The following is a 20956-nucleotide window of genomic DNA, read 5'->3' as shown; positions in this document are numbered from 1 at the left end:
AAGAAAAACATGATTTCGTGACTGTGTAAGCGCTGAAAAAAAATCTGCCAATTTCTCTGAGGTAAGTGAAGTGTTATTACTTATTATATTATTTGTTTACGAAAGAAAAAGGGACGGAATTGATTCTTCTGATTCTTCCTCAAAATCCATTGTAGATGTGCTGCTTGTGGAATTAGATTATTATCAGTCACACACAGATGTAATTCCGGATGGCTGTGGTTGTGTCTAGGACTGAACCAATTGTAAATATTTCAATTGAAAATCAATCTTGTCAGCTGGGCTAAAGTTCTTAATTAGAGGCATTTGCGAAAACAAGAACATTTTATCTGGATTATCAGCTCTAGGATTCTTCACCTGTAGTTGTTGCAAACTCGTTTGCAGAACGCCCAACAAACATTTGTCAAACTTGCCCTGTTTCAGTTTGTTCGGAAACGGACTTTCTTTCTCCCTTTGTGACCACAGGAAGAGGCTTTGGATGTAGTATGTTGTACTGAAGGTGTCAGCGTGTTTATTTCTTCTTGTGCAGTGTTGCTTTCGGTGTCTTGTGTGCTTTGTGTAAGACGAACAGCCATATTCCCAGAGGTACTGTGGTAAAAATGGAAACTGTGATTGTTCACAGTAAAATTTTATATATACACTGGTGTCCAAAATTGAAGCAACAAATTGAAATGTTGCAAGGTTGCATTTACTTTGCCACAAGACGGTGTAAACAGGTGATAGTAAAGTAGAAACAATGTGAAGAACACAGTATGTAAACAACTGCAACATGCTTAACGTTAGGCAAAAATGTTCTTTGTTTTTTCCAACATAACGGATTTGCACACAGATTCTGAAAACAGGTTAACATGCTCAGCATGGGGTGTTACCACATCTGGCTGCAATACAGACCTAACATCGGCAGTGCATGCTGTGTTATGTCATTAGTATCCTACAGAGTTGCTCGCAAGTCTTGGAGAGTGGTTGGTGGGTCCTGACGTGATACAACCTATCTACCTAGTGCATCCCAGATGTGTTCTATGGGATTCATATCAGGAGAGCGAGCAGGCCACACCATGCGCGCAGTATCTTCCGTTTCCGAGAAAACATCAACCACCCATGCTCTATGAGGTTGAGCATTATCGTCCATCATTACGAAGTCTGGGCCCACATCATCTCGCAACAACTGCATATGAGATCCCAAGATCTCATAGCGATACCTGACAGCAGTTAAACCTTGCCGATTGACCCATACAATTTCATGAAGAGGCGTTTGAGTGGTCAACATAATCCCTGCCCCCACCATTAACGCTCCTCCTCGATGTCGGTCTCTTTCCACGATGTTTGTATTCCAAAATCGTGTTCCAATTCCCGCCAAACGCGAATGCTTCAAGAATCACTCCCCAGACTAAATCGAAACTCATCTGCGAAAAGAACGTTGACCACTGTTTGACTGCCCAGATGGCTTGTTGATGACTCCACTCTAGACGTTCCCTTCTGTGATGATGTGTCAGAGGTACACATACAGAAGGTGTCTGACAATAAAGTCTACTCTGCTGAAGCATTCTGTGCACCGTTTGTCTCGATATAAAACGTTCAGTGGATACTGCGACGTCAGATGTCAGTTGCTGCGCAGTACTAAGGCAGGACTGTTGCATCTTTATGGCCATATAACAGTCCTCTCCTTTTGATATCACACATGGGCGGCCATGCCCTGGTCTTCAGGATACTGTTTCTGCCTCTATAAATTGTTGCCATATCCAAGAAACAACAGAATGATTCACATTAAGCTTTCAGGCCACATCAGTTTCTGACTGTCCTGCTTCCATTCTTCTTGTGGCCCTCCACCACAGACAGTCTGTAGGCGTTTTCTTTGTGCCATACTGCATCATCTGTCACTGTATACACAGTGATTATGGATGTGGGACTACCCGGCAAACTCTACCCCATTTGATAGGTGCCCTGACATCATCGTTGACGTGGTTGTCCATTGACCAGAATTACACCTTCCTTAAAGAACACGACTCTCCATGCATCTGTTGACATTTTGTATGATTATACTGTGAATTAGACACAACACAGGGAAATAGCAGTTTGTTGCTTTAATGTTGGACACCAGTGTATTTTACCAGGATTTGACTTTTTTTGGGAGGGGGGGGGGGGATTTCAACAGATGGATTCTGTAATAAAGTAGACTTGTAATGGAATACAACATAGGCATAATATACCATCCCATCCGTCATTCACATCGAGTGAACTAGGAAAGCACAGAACTCGACTGTAAGATCACTTCTCCTTTTTTTAACGTTTTGTGGGGGGGGGGGGGGTAGATATTGTACCCCCAACCACCACCATGTTACTATGATAACCATTACCAAGACAACAAAAATTGACGGGCATAGTCAAGCAAGTCATTATCATGATCCTTGGATGTTAGCCAACTGTCTACTGAATTTTTAGATAGATTATTTAAGAAAGATTCTTATTCCCTTATCTGCATGTAACAATGCTATAACTTATTCATTCTGACAATAATTTTCAATTCAAATTATTCATTTCATAAAGGCTGTGCAATTCACTAACATTATAAATACGCAATACTCACCGTCTTTCTTCACATGAAGATTGGAGAAACGAAGTTTGTGATAAACGTAATATTTTCTGGTTTGTGTTGGATCTCCACTTTCACTTTTTCCATCCTGATTTTTCAAACTTTTGTGTTAGTAATCCTTACTGTTCTTCTACTTTTTTGCGGATCCTTCTCCTTTTTTTAAACAAAAATTGAATATAGACATTTGCTCTACTTTTATGCCATTATAAATATTCATGCTCAGCAAACTGGGAAACAATGCAAGGCCAATATATGAAACAATTAACTGTTGAAGGTTGGTAAAACAAGAGTTTACAGTTTGAAAAAAAGCTCATTGTCTGTGGGATGTATTGACAGTAAGCATATTAAAGTGATTGATACATGAGGATTGAGTAGTGAATACTTTAACTACAAGAAGTATTTTTCAATAGTTTAAATGACAGTAGCTGACACAAATTACAGCTTCAGATAGATAGTGCAAAGAATGTGCATTTGATATTTTAGCCAACAAATAGCAGATATTCCACCATCCGATTGGCATCAGTATCGATAAGTGTTGACATCATTGTTAAGCCCAGTTGTGTACGGCACAACTTTGTGAGGGAAAACAATGGATACAAATTTGCGGACACGTTATCGTGTCCTTTAGACAGCATTCCATCCCAGGTAACAAGAGGGACCATGAAATGAGCACACAAGAGATCAGTCTCCAGAATATTTCTGTTCTACCACACGTTCTGTACACTGGTAAAACCGATATGCAAACGTTGCTGAGTAAAAGAAGACTGCTAGCGTAACACGACACCTCAAACATTCTATAAGTTAGTAAAGCACGTATATTGTGACTTATTGTAGTTACTTAATGTAACAAATATAATTTACCTGATATTACTCATAAAATTTAAATATTAAGTTTCATCTATTTTTGATCTTTATATATAAATACACTACTGGCCATTAAAATTGCTACACCAAGAAGAAATGCAGATGATAAACAGGTATTCATTGGACAAATACATTATACTAGAACTGACATGTGATCACATTTTCGCGCGATTTGGGTACATAGATCCTGACAAAACAGTACCCAGAACAACCACCTCTGGCCATAATAACGGCCTTGATACACCTGGGCATTGACTCAAACGGAGCTTGGATGGCATGCACAGGTACAGCTGCCCACGCCGCTGCAACACGATACCACAGTTCATCAAGAGTAGTGACTGGCGTATTGTGACGAGCCAGTTGCTCGGCCAACATTGAGCAGACGTTTTCAGTTGGTGAGAGATCTGGAGAATGTGCTGGCCGGGGCAGCAGTCGAACATTTTCTGTATCCAGAAAGGCCCATACAGAACCTGCAACATGCGGTCGTGCATTATCCTGCTGAAATGTAAGTTTCGCAGGGATCAAATGAAGGGTAGAGCCACGGGTCGTAACACATCTGAAATGTAACGTGCCGCCAATGCAAACAAGAGGTGACCGAGACATGTAACCAATGGCATCCCATACCGTCACGCTGGGTGATACGCTAGTTTGGCGATGACGAATACACGTTTCCAATGTGTGTTCACCGCGATGTCACCAAACACGGATGCTACCATCATGATGCTGTAAACAGAACCTAGATTCATCCGAAAAAATGGCGTTTTGTTATTCGCACACCCAGATTCGTCGTTGAGTACATAATCGCAGACGCTCCTGTCTGTGATGCAGCGTCAAGGGTAACCGCAGCCATGGTCTTTGAGCTGATAGTCCATGCTGCTGCAGACGTCATCGAACTGTTCGTGCAGATGGTTGTCGTCTTGCAACGTCCCCGTCTGTTGACTCAGGGATCGAGACGTGGCTGCTCAATCCGTTACAGCCATACGGATAAGATGCCTGTCATCTCAACTGCTAGTGATACGAGGCCATTGGGATCCAACACGGCGTTCCGTATTACCCTCCTGAGCTCACCGATTCCATATTCTGCTAACAGTCATTGAATCTCGACCAACGCGAGCAGCAATGTCGCGATATGATAAACTGCAATTGCGATAGGCTACAATCCTACCTTTACGAAAGTCAGAAACGTGATGGTACGCATTTCTCCTCGTTACACGAGGCACCACAAAAACGTTTCACCAGGCAACGCCGGTCAGCTGCTGTTTGTGTATGAGAAATCGATTGCAAACTTTCCTCATGTCAGCACGTTGTAGGTGTCGCGGCCCGCGCCAACCTTGTGTGAATGCTCTGAAAAGCTAATCATTTGCATATCACAGCATCTTCTTCCTGTCGGTTAAATTTCGCGCCTGTAGCACGTCATCTTCATGGTGAAGCAATTTTAATGGCCAGTAATGTACAATTTAATGTATTTACTACACTTACCTAAGGCTTCTTTCTCTTCTTTGTCCATCTTCTCCCAACCTTCACCAACAAAACTGGATAGCACAGCTTACCTACCATCTCTTCTTTTTTGTCTTTTTTTATAATCCACATTTTGAATGTCATATAAAAGAAGTCGAGCTGGAACTTCAAATATAATGTTCGATATGGAGTTCCACTTTGTCCGTTGCACACATCGAAACAACTGTAATTTAACAGTTCACTACCTACACTATACTGTATGTGTTGTACACACTGCAAAGATTCTGCTGAGTTTGCATGGGACTGCAATGTCAGCAGCGTCAATTGATGATGGAAACTGGGCCTTGGCCAATCCAACCAGTGTCTAACCTAGAGGATGAGCTTTGTCCTCTGACTTTGGTACAAAAAGACATTGTGTGTGGCCACCACCAGCCCCCTCCAGCCTGCCTGTAACTGTGGCTTCTTCGACGCTGACTGTACAGCTTAAAAATATGCAAGTGTGGCCGTAGCCTTAAGCTTTGGACTCCATTAAAACAGTTTTCTGATGCTGAAGAAAGTCCACCTAAAATAATTTCAGATTTTTCCAGTAATCTGATCAGTGAAATTTACTTCATGTTTCTGCAGTCAAATTTGCCTCTGTTTTGTAAAAAAAATGTAAAATGCATGGAGAAGAAAACTGAAATAAGAAATTTATCAATCGACACTCATAGATGTCTGAATGAAAGCAAGACCGTCAATTTTATTGACATGCAAACCAAGATGAATTTGAACAAATTAAGGAATTAGAATCGTAACAAAGAAATAAATAATTTGATTTTGAAATCTGAGGAAGAGACAATGGTTTTCTATACACTCGCATTTTATTATTTAGAGAACTGGGCTATTTCTTTTAATAGATATCAAGTATTTGACTGGATAGCGCTATCTGAAATCCTAGATTGGGCGATAGATTGAAAACACCGTTATACATCTGTCTAAAAATGGTGAGAAGATTTCAGGTGACAATTTCTTTCAGGAATATATATATCTGAATGGAAGTCTAAACAATCCTTGGAAGAAAGGTGTATTTACCTTCTTAAGGAAACCGAAAATCCTGAATGCAACTGCCAAAATTATGCAAGTATTTGTTTTCTATTCCTGGACACAACGCCACTGTGGAAAGAGTAATTTTGCTGATGTCAGCCCAGTAGACTGATGAAATGAAATGAAATGATCATATGGCATTTATTGGCCGGGATATCCCCTTCAGGGTTCGGCTGCCACATTGCAAGTCTTTTTAGTCGATGCCATGCCGGTGACTTGCGTGTCAATGATGATGAAAACGATGATAAAGGACACACAACACCCAGTCTCCTGCCGGGAATCGAACCCAGGCCCTCTTGAATGGCAGGCGGTAATGCTACCGCTGCTCTACAGCGATGATAAAGGACACACAACACCCAGTCTCCTGCCGGGAATCGAACCCAGGCCCTCTTGAATGGCAGGCGGTAATGCTACCGCTGCTCTACAGAGGTGGACAGTGGACTGATGAAAGAAATAGACTGCTGCCAGTGATGGTGAAATCAATTTTACAGTGCCAGTTTAACTGTAAGCTGACTTGCAGGGATTTTTATGTATACATAGTAGGGAAAAAAAACTTGCTGAAAAAAGTGAAATCTTCCAAAAAATATGGTATACCAACAACTTCTGTCACAACACATTCCATGTAATTGTGTTCTGAATAAAAAGTAATTATATTAAATAAATTTTTTTCTTCATTTCTGCACCCCCATCTCAGCGTGTCCAGTTAAATGTGGGAACCCTAGGCGCATGTTCAGTAATGTAGTATCTTCACAAGAGTGGCAGTCAAAGGATAGCACTGTTACATGCTCCATCTTGGCATGCAGTGTTTCATCGTTTGTTTGTGTGGAGGCATTGTGAGATCGACCATCTGCATTCCATTCTCATTCTTTAGCTCCCTAGTAATTTCAGAGGAGTCCATCATCAATTATCACAGTGCATTACTCAACACTGTCCACATTACTCATTTACAATGGTATCCATAACTTACACGACACATCCAAGTTAACCAAAAAAATTAATTATATACACAAAGTCTATCTGTATAATTTTTTCATCTAAATATTCATAAACATAGTGCACATTTATTGTCGCAATTATGAATACAAATTGATTTGTTCTTGGCTTTAAGACATAACTTGCATGTGAAGCAAAACTTCTATTCACAAATTTTACAAAGATGATGATGACCACCTGGATCAAAGAAATGAAACTCGAAAAGGCAAATTATGAAAAATGACTATACACACTCTATTTATGTAACTCTTGAAATTAATCAGTTCTTGGTTGGTACAATTTTATATCCACTATATTACACATACCAGATTGTTTGCCTTAGTTTGGATAGACCAAACAGTAGGCATTAGCATGAAGAACACCAATTACTTCAAAAGATCCATTACATATAAATTTAAATTTTGAAATTTCGTTCTCAGTATTACTCTACTTTTCGTGCACTTTAACAACATGAGGTCTCCAGTCTGGAATTTTCAGATCATGCTTTAGTATCACAACGCTGAATTTGCGCCTCTGCTTTCTTTCTCATCATCTCTCATATCCTTCAATGTTAATCCATGAACGAAAACAATAATCTCGTCTTCTACCAGGCTTTTCGATGTACTGCCCATAAAAATTTCCTCTGGTATGAAGCCAGTAGATTCATGGGTAATCAGATTCATTATTCTTTCAAATTCACCTACACAACTACCCCACACCTTGTGGTTAATGTGACAGCATGTCTAACAAAGTCTTCCTAGCTCACTCGTATACCATTCTGTGGGGTCTCCGGCCAGACAATAGACTAAGATACAAATTACTTCGACTCCATTATTATTCACTACAGTTCCTCATTCCATTGTTTCAAAGTAATTTGCATCCCATTATTGGATAGACTTGTCTTCTGTTTAGCGATATGCGCCGAGTAATCATTGGCCTGTTTGCTATAAACGGCTAAATGGCCTTTCCTGTTGCTTTTTGTATATGCCACAGGTCATCTCAGAAAAATTCGTCTGATTTTATTTCTGATCTAATTTATTCCTTTCTTTTTCTTTTATTCCTTTAACATCTTTCAGTAGATCATTCTGCCCTTGTATCAATCAAAATCTGAATTTTTAGTCCACGCATGTCAACAGATACTAAAACCTGTTTACATTTATTTGTGTCCGATTCTTCAATTTTACATACCAAATCCTAGTCAGTATCTAGGTCATTTCAGAAAAATCCATCCAGTTCTGTTTCTGATTGTGATTGAACTGATGATTTTTTCACTCTTCTTTCATCAACATCTTTCATTTCTTCTTAATTGATTCCACGACTATTGAGATTGTGATGATCCAAACACAGAGAGATTTCTGTCCATTTCGTAGATTAACAAAACTTGTTCAGTTATCAAATCCCTAATTGTTAATTCTGGTCATGATTCAATGGAAAGATGGTTATCATCTTCCAAGCTGCATGGAAGAATGAGATCCATTTGTAAGAACACTTCTTCTTCTTAGCTACTGTAACGCCCTCCTTTATAGTTTCACTGTACTACATCCGATTTTACCTCATGAACATTATAGTCTACTTCGCTTTTTAGAAGTCACATCTCATCATCCCATAAAAAACTACTTTGCCCCTTCACTGTTGAACTTGCCGTGACTAGCTTGGATAGGTTCGGTCACCACTTCCAATCCTTCCAGAAACCCCTGCACATTTTGTACAGCGTTCTCCTCTTTAAAAACTCCAATCTAATCTCTTCAGAGTTCAAGAGTGTCTGTTTTTGGCCGCTCTCCCCATTAGCACAACTGCAGTACCTTCCTCTACATTCTTTAAGTCTGTTATATATCCGACAAAAATGATTTAATGAAAAGTCTTTACTCGCTGCTTCGTTGTGCTCAATAACAGAAATTTTATATGCTATTGGTTTTTCTATCTCTATTACTGAATCACTCCCTACTGGAGCTTGCAATTCTGTTGCTTTAACAATGCCTGACACTTCTTCTATGACTGATACTCCCTCATATTTCTACACGGTAAGTTCATTTCTTCTGCCTACATGTGTTGTTGTTGTGGTCTTCAGTCCTGAGACTGGTTTGATGCAGCTCTCGATGCTACTCTATCCTGTGCAAGCTTCTTCATCTCCCAGTACCTACTGCAACCTACATCCTTCTGAATCTGCTTGGTGTATTCATCTCTTGGTCTCCCTCTACGATTTTTACCCACCACACTGCCCTCCAATACTAAATTGGTGATCCATTGATGCCTCAGAACATGTCCTACGAACCGATCCCTTATTCTAGTCAAGTTGTGCCACAGACTTCTCCCCAATCCTATTCAATGCCTCCTCATTAGTTATGTGATCTACCCATCTAATCTTCAGCATTCTTCTGTAGCACCACATTTTGAAAGCTTCTATTCTCTTCTTGTCTAAACTATTTATCGTCCATGTTTCACTTCCATACAAGGCTACACTCCATACAAATGCTTTCAGAAACGACTTCCGGACACGTAAATCTATACTTGATGTTAACAAATTTCTCTTCTTCAGAAACGCTTTCCTTGCCATTGCCAGTCTTCATTTTATATCCTCTCTACTTCGACCATCATCAGTTATTTTGCTCGCCAAATAGCAAAACTCCTTTACTACTTTAAGTGACTCATTTCCTAATCTAATACCCTCAACATCACCCGACTTAATTCGACTACATTCCATTATCCTCGTTTTGCTTTTGTTGATGGTCATCTTATATCCTCGTTTAAAGACACTATCCATTCCGTTAAACTGCTCTTCCAAGACCTTTGCTGTCTCTGAGAGAATTACAATGTCATCGGCAAATCTCAAAGTTTTTATTTCTTCTCCATGGATTTTAATAACTACTCCAAATTGTTCTTTTGTTTCTTTCACTGCTTGCTCAGTATACAGATTGAATAACATCGGGGAGAGGCTACAACCCTGTCTTACTCCCTTCCCAACCTCTGCTTCCCTTTCATGTCCCTCGACTCTTATAACTGCCATCTGCTTTCTGTACAAATTGTAAATAGCTATTCGCTCCCTGTATTTTACCCCTGCCACCTTCAGAATTTGAGTATTCTAGTCAACATTGTCAAAAGCTTTCTCTAAGTCTACAAATGCTAGAAACGTAGGTTTGCCTTTCCTTAATCTAGCTTCTAAGATAAGTCATAGGGTCAGTATTGCCTCATGTGTTCCAACATTTCTACGGAAACCAAACTGATCATCCCCGAGGTCGGCTTCTACTAGTTTTTCCATTCATCTATAAAGAATTCGCGTTAGTATTTTGCAGCTGTGACTTATTAAACTGATAGCTTGGTAATTTTCACATCTGTCAACACCTGCTTTCTTTGGGATTGGAATTATTATATTCTTCTTGAAGTCTGAGGGTATTTCGCCTGTCTCATACATCTTGCTCACCAGATGGTAGAGTTTTGTCAGGACTGGCTCTCCCAAGGCTGTCAGTAGTTCTAATGGAATGTTGTCTACTCCTGCGGCCTTATTTCGACTCAGGTCTTTCAGTGCTCTGTCAAACTCTTCATGCAGTATCATATCTCCCATTCCATCTTCATCTACATCCTCTTCCATTCCATAATATTGTCCTCAAGTACATCGCCCTTGTATAGACCCTCTATATACTCCCTCCACCTTTCTGCTTTCCCTTCTTTGCTTAGAACTGGGTTTCCATCTGAACTCTTGATATTCATGCAAGTGGTCTCTTTAGTTTTCCTGCAGTATCTATCTTACCCCTAGTGAGATAGTCTCTATAGCCTTACATTTGTCCTCTAGTGAGCCCTGCTTAGGCATTTTGCACTTCCTGTCGATCTCATTTTTGAGACGATTGTATTCCTTTTTGCCTGCTTCATTTACTGCATTTTTATATTTTCTCCTTTTGTCAATTAAATTCAATATTTCCTCTGTTACCAAAGGATTTCTACTAGCCCTCGTCCTTTTACCTACTTGATCCTCTGCTGCTTAACTACATCATCTTTCAAAGCTACATATAACTTGATTATTGTAATTGTTGGTACGTTATGCTCTCTCTGATCATCGTTTTACCCAGTCGGTTTCTCATCACAACACTTTATTGGTTATTTCTGGGCTGCCAGTCTCTAACCATGCACGTTAAGTCCTTAAGCGGCTCAGTTAACGGTTTTCTGGTTTGTGTTGGCAGCACTGCTTCTTTCGGCCTGCCTGTAATTTTGATTCGTTCTCTCCCACTTATTCTCTCTTTTTGGTCTTTGCACCATGCATTCCTATCACTATTATTGTTGTTGTTATCATTGTGATTACTACCACAGTTCCTGAAACTTTTGCATTCCAAAAGTCGTCCTTGTTTATAAATGTTGTAATCATTTTGTAATTACTACCAATATATCACTTTGAGCCATCGAGAAGCCTCATCCACAGCTCCCAAGTGATATCTGATTTTGTGCGACGTTCACGTTAGTAATCTAAGTTGCAGGCCCAATTTTCGTAAAACTCTCCATCAAGATTCGTGTGTTGGCGTCATAGGGCTTTGATACTACACAATATCACCATAAGCTCTCTTACTTCTGCTGCAACCAAACTTTCTTTCGAGAATGCATTTTTAAATTCTTGAAAACTCAAGAATGTTGCGTAGTTTTTGCATTTCCTGCAATTTCTGTTCTAATTTTTCCACTTTACTCACTACCTCACATATCGTTGTAGGCAACATGTCCATTTCCAAATTCTTCTTTTTGCAAGTGCGAAACTGTTTATAATCTTATTATCTGCTACAGGTACTATGTTTTCAAATTCGAAATGTCTTTCAAGTTTCCCTCTTGTACCGCTTGCAACTGTCTCAGGAGTCTCTCTCAAAATTCGTCAACCTTACTTTCCACACTAGGTCCAAAATTTTCGTCAATCCTGACTATTTTTTAGTCAAATTGACATTTATGTCATTAACATGCGACTGTACTGTCTCCATGTCAAGATCATTAATTTTGTTATTCATTGTTACTATTAATTTTTTTATAGCATCTACTTTTTGTTTAGTGCATTCACTTCGCCGCCTGCTAGTGAAATGTTTCCATCAACAATTTTGATTGCTTTACTCTGAGCGTCCACTTTACTTTTGATTCATTGTTCTAAAGGACAACTTTTTCTGCTCCAGCACTTTCTGCTTCTATGGATTATATTTAACACTTAAAAGAGTACCATCACTCACATGACACAAAATGAAAAGTGGTACCACATGACTCAAAGAGTCTACAATGAAAGTAGTTAAATTACTACAGGAGTTAATTAATATGGGCGCCAGCCCAACTGGGCATTGCCTGTCCACTATCTGATCAATAATGCAGACAGCAATGAATACATGACTGTTTGGCTGTGTGTGGCAACAGAAGATTGACACACATTTCTGACAATACAATGTGTTACAAAATAATAATGAATAAAGAAAGCAGTTACCTTACATCATTAATACCTAATTACATTAATTTGGAAGAGACATTTAAACTCTCTCCTGAAAAGTAAATGACTGGCTGGAGGCAGCTTTTTTGCTGTGTAATTTTCGTAACTACAGATAAATGGTTACTTACATGTACTAAATCCCTGGGTGTGGCAAGCCAAATACTTTGAATAGAATGAAATTACTACAAAATTTTACTATATCAAATAAGCAACTGCTGTCTGTTAACAGATTGACACCATCAAAATATGAACCATGCCAGTACACAATAGCATTATTACATAGATACAGATATGAAATATGTGCACTTACTTTGTTCTTTTGATTTATTTGCAACTGTCAAAATTCCTTTAACTTTAGTTACTTTATTTTTCTTTAGTCATTTAGCAACATTGACTTTGCCTATAAAAATTACTGAACAACATTGATTACTTATGAAGACTTGCTTATTAATTACTTTCAATTATCATTTTAGCAAGCAAACAAAACTGACAATGATTTTTAATATTTTTCTTCAGATACTCAGTAACTGGAAAGGAATAGGACCTTAAGTAGTTGACAAGGACTGAGGATAATGACAAACTCATGTACCTACAGTTTTTGCACACAACATTTATTATTGTGACAAATTTCACTGAGAACCTCGCTGGACAGTGACTTACAAAATTTCTAACAAGGTGTTAAGCATTTGTCTACATTGACGTTTATGATCCTCTTATTGTGCATTTAATATGGTGGGCACACCTTGGTTTGCTATGACCAGTTATGGAGAAGGATCTTGATATTATTGGAGCCTTTTACATCTGGCCATATCTGTCATGGTCTTGAGGTCTCACTAACAACAATTGCATCCCACATAGGCCTAACAGTTCACGCCAGTTGCATGTATTCACTCTCACATCTCACAACCAAGTAAGTCTCTTATGCACTCTGCTGTAACATCACACTCAAATCCAGAGACAGCATTTCTATACAAGTCTTTACTCTCAGCCAGTGATATTGCTTTTCCTTACTTTCCCTAGCTACAGTTAACCAGAATAAATGCATCATAATACAAAATAATTTATACAGGTTAACGCACATATCAAATGTCTGATTATAACACTCCTTTCTGCTACAGCTATACCATAACCTCGAAGCTGGAGGCAGGTTGTGAAATAAAGCAATTATGGTATAACGCAACAGAACAGTGTTACACTCTGAGAGGAATTTTGCTAGGTTGACCGTGTTGTACCTAACGGAAATGGCTTATCGGAAATGAAAGTCAATGTTACGTAAATAATGTTGTTTGATCTTTGGTAAGACGGGAGTGCTCAGATTTACTGTGGATTTAGTGAAATTGTGGGAGGTAGTAAATGTAGTCTTGTGGATGCCTTCCAGGGATGGAAACAGTCTAATTTAAAGTTTTGTGGAGTTTCAAAGTCTCCTATTTAATCATTTACTTGAAAGTAGAAGATTGCGGTAATAAGGACAATTTGCAGTTTCTTTTAAAGATTAAAAGCTCTTAAAACTGAGGCTTATAAAGTGATGCGTAGTTAATGATCATTGTGCTGCCTGTAGTTAATTTTAAAAGGTGAGTCAGTTTCTTGTAAATTTGTCAACATTGTGTCTGACTGTAATAAAAGTCGTGAACTGCATTTATGGAAAGTTGTGTACTAATGCTTGCTAAGCACTTGTTTCTTTTGCGTATTGAAAGTGCATATTTATAGTGTAATAAAATCCACAGGTTATCCTTTACCACTATTTATGAAAACAGTAATTTCTTTATTCAAAAGACATTGAGAAGTAACCAGTTAGTGAATTCCATTTAACTTTCATTCTGAACAGAATAATATTTAGTTGAGAGATACTTAACCTATGACCAGTTCTTAATTTTGCAGTAAACTACATTTATAATTACATGCCAGCTAGGAAAATGTTTGAACAATAATACTGAACCTATGTCCAATTAACGATTCTGCAGTGAATGTTAATAGTAATGTTATAAATACGACTCAGTTTGAGCAAGCCCTGAAAGTAATAGTGTGTTTCGGTATCTGTTATATTTTTGCAAATGGTTTGTGCTGCTCTAGCTGTTAGCTTCAATCTTACCGTAAACATATGTATGTGCAGAGTTCATTGCACTCGCATGTGGCCAAGTATAGGTTGTGTTTGCCTGTTAAAGTTACTCATACCTACTTTCTTAAATGAGAGCGTTAATCTTTCTCTTGCCTAATTAGTCTGGCGACCGTTTTCCTTATTCTTTAAACAGTATAGCTAGTCAAAAATATTGTTTGTTACTGTTCGAATATTTACGTAATTCTGACTTTGATTTCCGAAAAGGGCCACCGCCGTTAGGTACAACACGGTCAACATAGCAAAATTCCTCTCAGAGGGTAACACTGCTCTGTTTCTTTATACCATAATTGTTTTAACTAGATAGTTTTATTTCACGACCTGCCTCCTACTTTAAGGTTATACTATAGCAGTAGCAGAAAGGAGTGTTATATGATTAACAATTATTATATAAGGATTTACAGAATAAAACAAGTACATCATATCTACAATAAAGATAATGAGTAAAATTTTAGGAGGCACATCTTGTCAAAAGATACTGTGTATGACAGAAGTTCATTCAGAATAAAACAATTAACAATGGATCACCCCAATACATTTATTATGATGACCCTAACAAAATAGTTGAATGATTATGGTTGCTCTCAGTATTGTCTGCAGCTTTGAATGAAATTATTTCCATATCTTCTGAGCTTAGAAAGTAATTATGGAGACAGTTCTTCAAGAATGCCATAAAGCAGCACACAAGGCTTTCCCACACAGGAAGGTTATAATTTGATGTTTGGTAATTTATGGCAGGCAGATCTCGAAAATACGAGACAATAGTCACAGGAGAATTAAAAGTTTCAAATACATTTTAATGGCCATTGATACATACTCGAATTTTGCTTGGACTCTCCCTGTGAAAACAGTTGCATGTGTGTTTGATCAACTGCTGCAGATAGAAAGCAACTGCATCTGCACAATCTACAAACAGATCACAGTGGTGAGTTTTATAACAGTTTTTTCAAGGTGGTTATGAAATGGTGTGGAATACATCAGACGAAAGCGTGTTTTATGGAGATTTTAAACAGAGCAATAAAAGGGCAAGTGTGGTGCATTTTAATCTTCATAGTTCTTTTAAATGGACTGATATCTTCCCACAAATCATCAACATGCACAAACACTCTGTCCATAGGACAATGAAAATCAGGCCAATTGACATATTTGATAATGAGATTCTAAGTACCGTTCACAGCTGCATTAAAATGCTAGACCCATGCTAATAGAAATTTAATGTCGGTGATTATGTATTTCAAAATACAAGGCCACATTTGATAAATCATACCTTCCAAAATGGTCAATGGAGATATTATAAGTTTCCACTGTGCAATGCTCTTAAGGGATGGCAGTGGTAGTGAAACTGCTGGCAGCTTTTACACAGAAGAATTATGAAGCAGCAGTGAACTAGATGCCTTCCTCATAGAACATGTCATAAGGCAATGAGGGAAAAAGGCTCTTGTTAAATGTTTAGGCTTCCTTTCACCGCCTAAAAGTTGGGTGGACGACACTGATTTGCTGTATAATAAGACATACAAACTTCAAACAGCACAGTAGCATAACATGCAGGAAAGGTTGTAGTATTTTCGATAATCTGCGAGTGGAACTTCATATCTCTACATATAACTTCTGTGGATCTGTAACTAACTGTGAAAAAATGACTTGTGTGGTGGAAAGGGGATCAGTCTTTTAGATGAGGCCTGCAGACATCACAATATCACATATGCTGCAAATGAGGATCTCCAGGACATCACACTGCAGATAAAATATTGGCTCACCGAGTGAAGGAAATACGTTCAAGAAGGAATATTGGTATTGATCTCACTGTTTGGTACATAAAGCGATGTAGGCAGAAATTTAATTGGGTATGGATTTCAATTTCATTCGATTTATGAACGCTGCTTGTAACCCACTGTAGAATAAGAAGGTCAAGTCAGAATGTTTGAAAATATCTTGTTATCATTGGCTGCAGCTAGAAGAGCCTCAAAAGAAAACTGATGAAAACTCGTGGAGTCCTGCCATTGCTGAGCACATCAGAGGGATTCCTTCCCTTGGTAATCCGCAGGTTGGCAGGGCTTTCAGCAGTTGGTTTTCTAGCAGGAGGAGTGGTATGTATTGGAAGAACAGTGAAAAATGCTGAAAACGCACAGCAGCAACTTGATGAAGTCGGAAGATATAATAGAATCATGGAATCTGTGGTTATTGGGTAAGGACCATACTTAAAACCTCACAGGAAAGGGCCCAGATCTTCATGAAAGAAAAACAAAAAAAAAAAGCTGTTAGCTATTCTACCCGACAGATCACTTACATGTATTGATCTGCTTGAATTCGTCAAGAAGTTCTCTATCCCAAGACTTCATAGAGTGTTCATGTGGAGTACTCTATCCAAGAATATGTGGAAATCTAATGATCTGGAATTCTAAATTTAGATATTGTGGGAGGACCTGGGTATCACTGGGTCGAGTTTGTTAGGCGAAGACCCCAAAATAGTATTTATTACTTCGACTTCTTTGGTGATCTGCGGCCTCCAGAAGAATTACACCATTACTTTGCTGGTAACCACATATTTTACAAAATTCAACGCTACAGAAATTGCAGACACATATGTTTCATGTCCATCCTGACAGCTACAAGGCAGATATAAAAACGCAAATCATGCACACCGGTTTGGCACTTGAGCTTGAGAGGTGATGGCATACACGTTGATTTTAAATGCGAGATCGTCAGTACTAGGTGCGAATTACTTCCCACCAGTAAAACTAGGTAAAGGAGGTTGGAGTATTGCACTGATGGGCTTAGAAATGTACAACACAATAACAAATATCACTGCATCACCTGAGAAGTGATAAAGTTTGTAAGTACATCTCAAAACATATGACATTGCTGTTTTAAGCAAATATTTAAAACAGTTAGTATCAGATTTTGGTTTATACATGAACGTCAACAAACTTAAAACTGAAATAAGAACAACCGAGCATATAATAGAGTTCACAAAGGAAAATTCAATTGGATCATTACTAGATTTCCTTAGGGATCAAATTGAGCAAAAAGATCCAGAAACTTCTACCAGTCAGCTCATGTAGTTAATATACTACCTATTAGCATAATCTGAGTTGACTGCAATATTGCAACGAATTCATTTCTCAACAACAAACTAATTCACAGTGTCTGTGGGTTCTTCCCTTTAGTAAGTCCAAGATATAAAACTATGGGGACATAAAGTAATTTGACTTATCTCCCAGTGACTGTTGAAACATTAGACACTCTTGAATTGAGGGTTGTGGAGCAGAGTGATTTCTCGTCGATTCTCCCACTGTCTGTGGGTTCTTCCCTTTAGTAAGTCCAAGAGATAAAACTATGGAGACATTAAGTGATGTGACTTACCTCCCAGTGACTGTTCAGACATTTGACAATCTTGAATTGAGGGTTGTGGACCAGAGTGACCGTCTAGTCGATTCTCCCAGTGAAGAGATCGTGATATGCTTCATTTGAAGCAGATTGTGTGTACAATATAAAATCCGCATACACAGCCAGCAGTACTTCACTTTACAACTCAAACGCAACATGTTAACACAAAAGAACCACCATTTCCTTAAATCAATAGGATTGAAACTGTGCAAGAATAATGTCATCACTCAACATAACTGTCCCAGTCAAGTATGATGGCTGAATCATTCGCCAAGAATACTCCTCACACAAACCTTTTGGATCAGCAACATTTGAGAACGATGAAATCCACAATGTGATCTAACACTAATATGCACTGACCATTCCAAACAGGAGTTTCCTATACTTGGAAGGTAAATTCACAAAAAAGAATGGGACTCCCATGGCAGGATCTAATCTTACATGTAACACATTCACATTCCTGTTTCAGGAAATAAGATACACTCATCAGCCAGAACATTATAACCACCAACCGACTATTGGTATAGACCTGTCCAGGCGATAGTAGTGTCACCTGCCAAGGAATGACTGCTAGTCAGAAACACACATGATGGGACAGATTGTGATGGCCTGGAGACTCAGCGTGAGCATTTCGGAAACTACACCACTTGTTAGATGTACAAGGAGTGTTGTGCTGAGTGTCTTCAACAGGTGGCGAAACCAAGGTGAAACTTCGTCCAGACATTGTGGGGTTGGGTGGTCATTTCACATTGCAAAATGGTTCAAATGGCTCTCAGCACTATCCGACTTAACTTCTGAGGTCATCAGTCGCCTAGAACTTAGAACTAATTAAACCTAACTAACCTAAGGGCATCACACACATCCATGCCCGAGGCAGGATTCGAACCTGCAGCCATAGCGGTCGCTCGGCTCCAGACTGTAGCGCCTAGAACCGCACGGCCACTCCAGCCGGCTCACATTACAGATGTCGGACATTGTAGGCTGGGCAGACTGATAAAACAGGACAGACGGCGACCTGTGGTGGAACTAACATCAGACTTTAATGCTGGTTGGAATACAAGTGCGCCTGAACACACAGTGCACCGAACACTCCTAACAATGGGTGTCCACAGCCGATGACCCATGCACATGCCAATGTTAACACCACAACATCGGTAACTACAACTTAAATGGGCACTTGACCATCGACACTGGAAACTGGCGCAGAGCATTGCATGGTATGATGAATTCCGCTACTTTATTATCATACCAATGGGAGGCCAGAATGTATCCTCTTCTAGTGGAACAGCTCTTTGACACCTGTACTTGGGGACAGAGACAACCTGGCAGAGGCTCGATTATGCACTGGAGAACTTTCATATGGGCATCCATACATCCAGTGGAGTTTATGCATGGCACCTTGGTCGTATACTGGTTGCAGACCACATACACCCCTTTCCTGATGATCATGTTTCCTGATGGTAGTCGCATTTTTCAACAAGATAATGCATCATGTCACAAGCCCAGGAGTGTGATGGAGTGGTTCAGGGAACATAGTGCCGAGTTCCAAATGATGTGCTGGCCTCCCAACTCACCAGCTCTGAAACTGACCAAACACATCTAATATGCGACTGAATGTGCCGTCAGAGATCATTGACCCCTTCCCGGAATTTGTTGGAGTTAGGTGACTTGTGTGTGCATATGTGGTACCAACTCCATCCAGCGACCTACCAAGGCCTCGCTGCTTCCATGCCACAATGTATCACCACTGTTATCCGTGCCAAAGGTGGACGCACTGGCTATTAGGTAGGTAGTCATAATGTTCTGGCTGGTCAATGTATGAGCTGAATGGCGAAAAATTGATTGCAATATAAATGTGGGTATCACATCAACATTAAAAGCATACATTTAAGTGTCAGATTCGGACTTAAATGGTTTAGAAAATGCGAGATGGTTTACACCTATACCATCATCAACAAACGAGTACAAGTGATTGAATGATTTCATACGTCTCAAAATGCATATGGGATGATTTGAGGGTATGAGGAGGATTCTAGTAAATGTGAAGCAGCAACTCATGCTAATAAGAAGTGGGACAGATGGCAATGCTCATATCCAATGCGCCAATGCAGAAGAGAACAAGACTGTGCTCACGAAATTAATTTAGAATGTGCCTCATGTCTCCGTGGGCAATGGCCTAGCCACAGTGGATACACCGTTTCCCGTCAGATCACCGAAGTTAAGCACTGTCGGGCATGGCTGGCACTTGGATGGGTGACCACCCAGGCCACCATGCGCTGTTGCCATTTTTTGGGGTGCACTCAGCCTCGTGATGCCAATTGAGGAGCTATTCGACCGAACAGTAAAGGCTCCAGTCAAAGAAAACCATCAAAACGACTGGGAGAGCAGTGTGCTGATCACACACCCCTTCTATCCACATCCTCAGATGAGGATGACGCGGCGGTCGGATGGTCCCGATGGGCCACTTGAGGCATGACGATGGAGTGCTTGAGTCCTCGTGTCTCCGTAACTGATAAAGAATGCATTGACCTTTTAAAAATATTTGGATCTGGGACTCAGCTGTTTTTAAATTTCAGATCATGGAAGCTGTTTCGACATGCTCTACTTCCAATCTCATCCCATCAATCACAGACATCAGTCCAGTTACAAACACCTCGATTTATCAACCTTAGATTTCAAACAGACAGGAAACTGAACTTCAAATGTGATTCGAATGAACTCAACAGCTGCAGTTTAATGAATACTCTAGTGCACATAAATGCTGAATTTTACCTGTACAACTTACAGCAAGATTGGTCTAATAATTTACATATCCTGATTTTTGATTTATGATAGATTTTGTCCTGTATACTAACAGAATGGGGAGAATGAGAGGGTGCCTGCTCAATCCAAAGGAATTTAAGGAGCTAGCTCCAATTTTCGTTATAGACTTCTCCAGACAAATTGATTCAGTGAAGGGCTGTCCTAGTTATGTTCATATTCAATTCGAAGCCTCTAAAAACTTCCCAGGAGATGCAGTACCATTCACATTAATACTACATGGTCAAATCATCAA

At 39.4% G+C, this 20956-nt stretch overlaps 1 pseudogene; it reads left to right on the top strand.

Moving 5' to 3' along the window:
* Window positions 1-20068: 20068 nt before the first annotated feature.
* Window positions 20069-20186, top strand: LOC126177424 (5S ribosomal RNA; annotated as a pseudogene).
* The last annotated feature ends 770 nt before the right edge of the window (window positions 20187-20956 follow it).

The sequence above is a fragment of the Schistocerca cancellata genome, chromosome 3, assembly GCF_023864275.1.
Source record: "Schistocerca cancellata isolate TAMUIC-IGC-003103 chromosome 3, iqSchCanc2.1, whole genome shotgun sequence".
NCBI classification, from domain to species: Eukaryota; Metazoa; Arthropoda; class Insecta; order Orthoptera; family Acrididae; genus Schistocerca; species Schistocerca cancellata.
The sequence above is the reverse complement of the archived record's forward strand: the minus strand, read 5'-3'. Positions and strand labels throughout refer to the sequence as shown.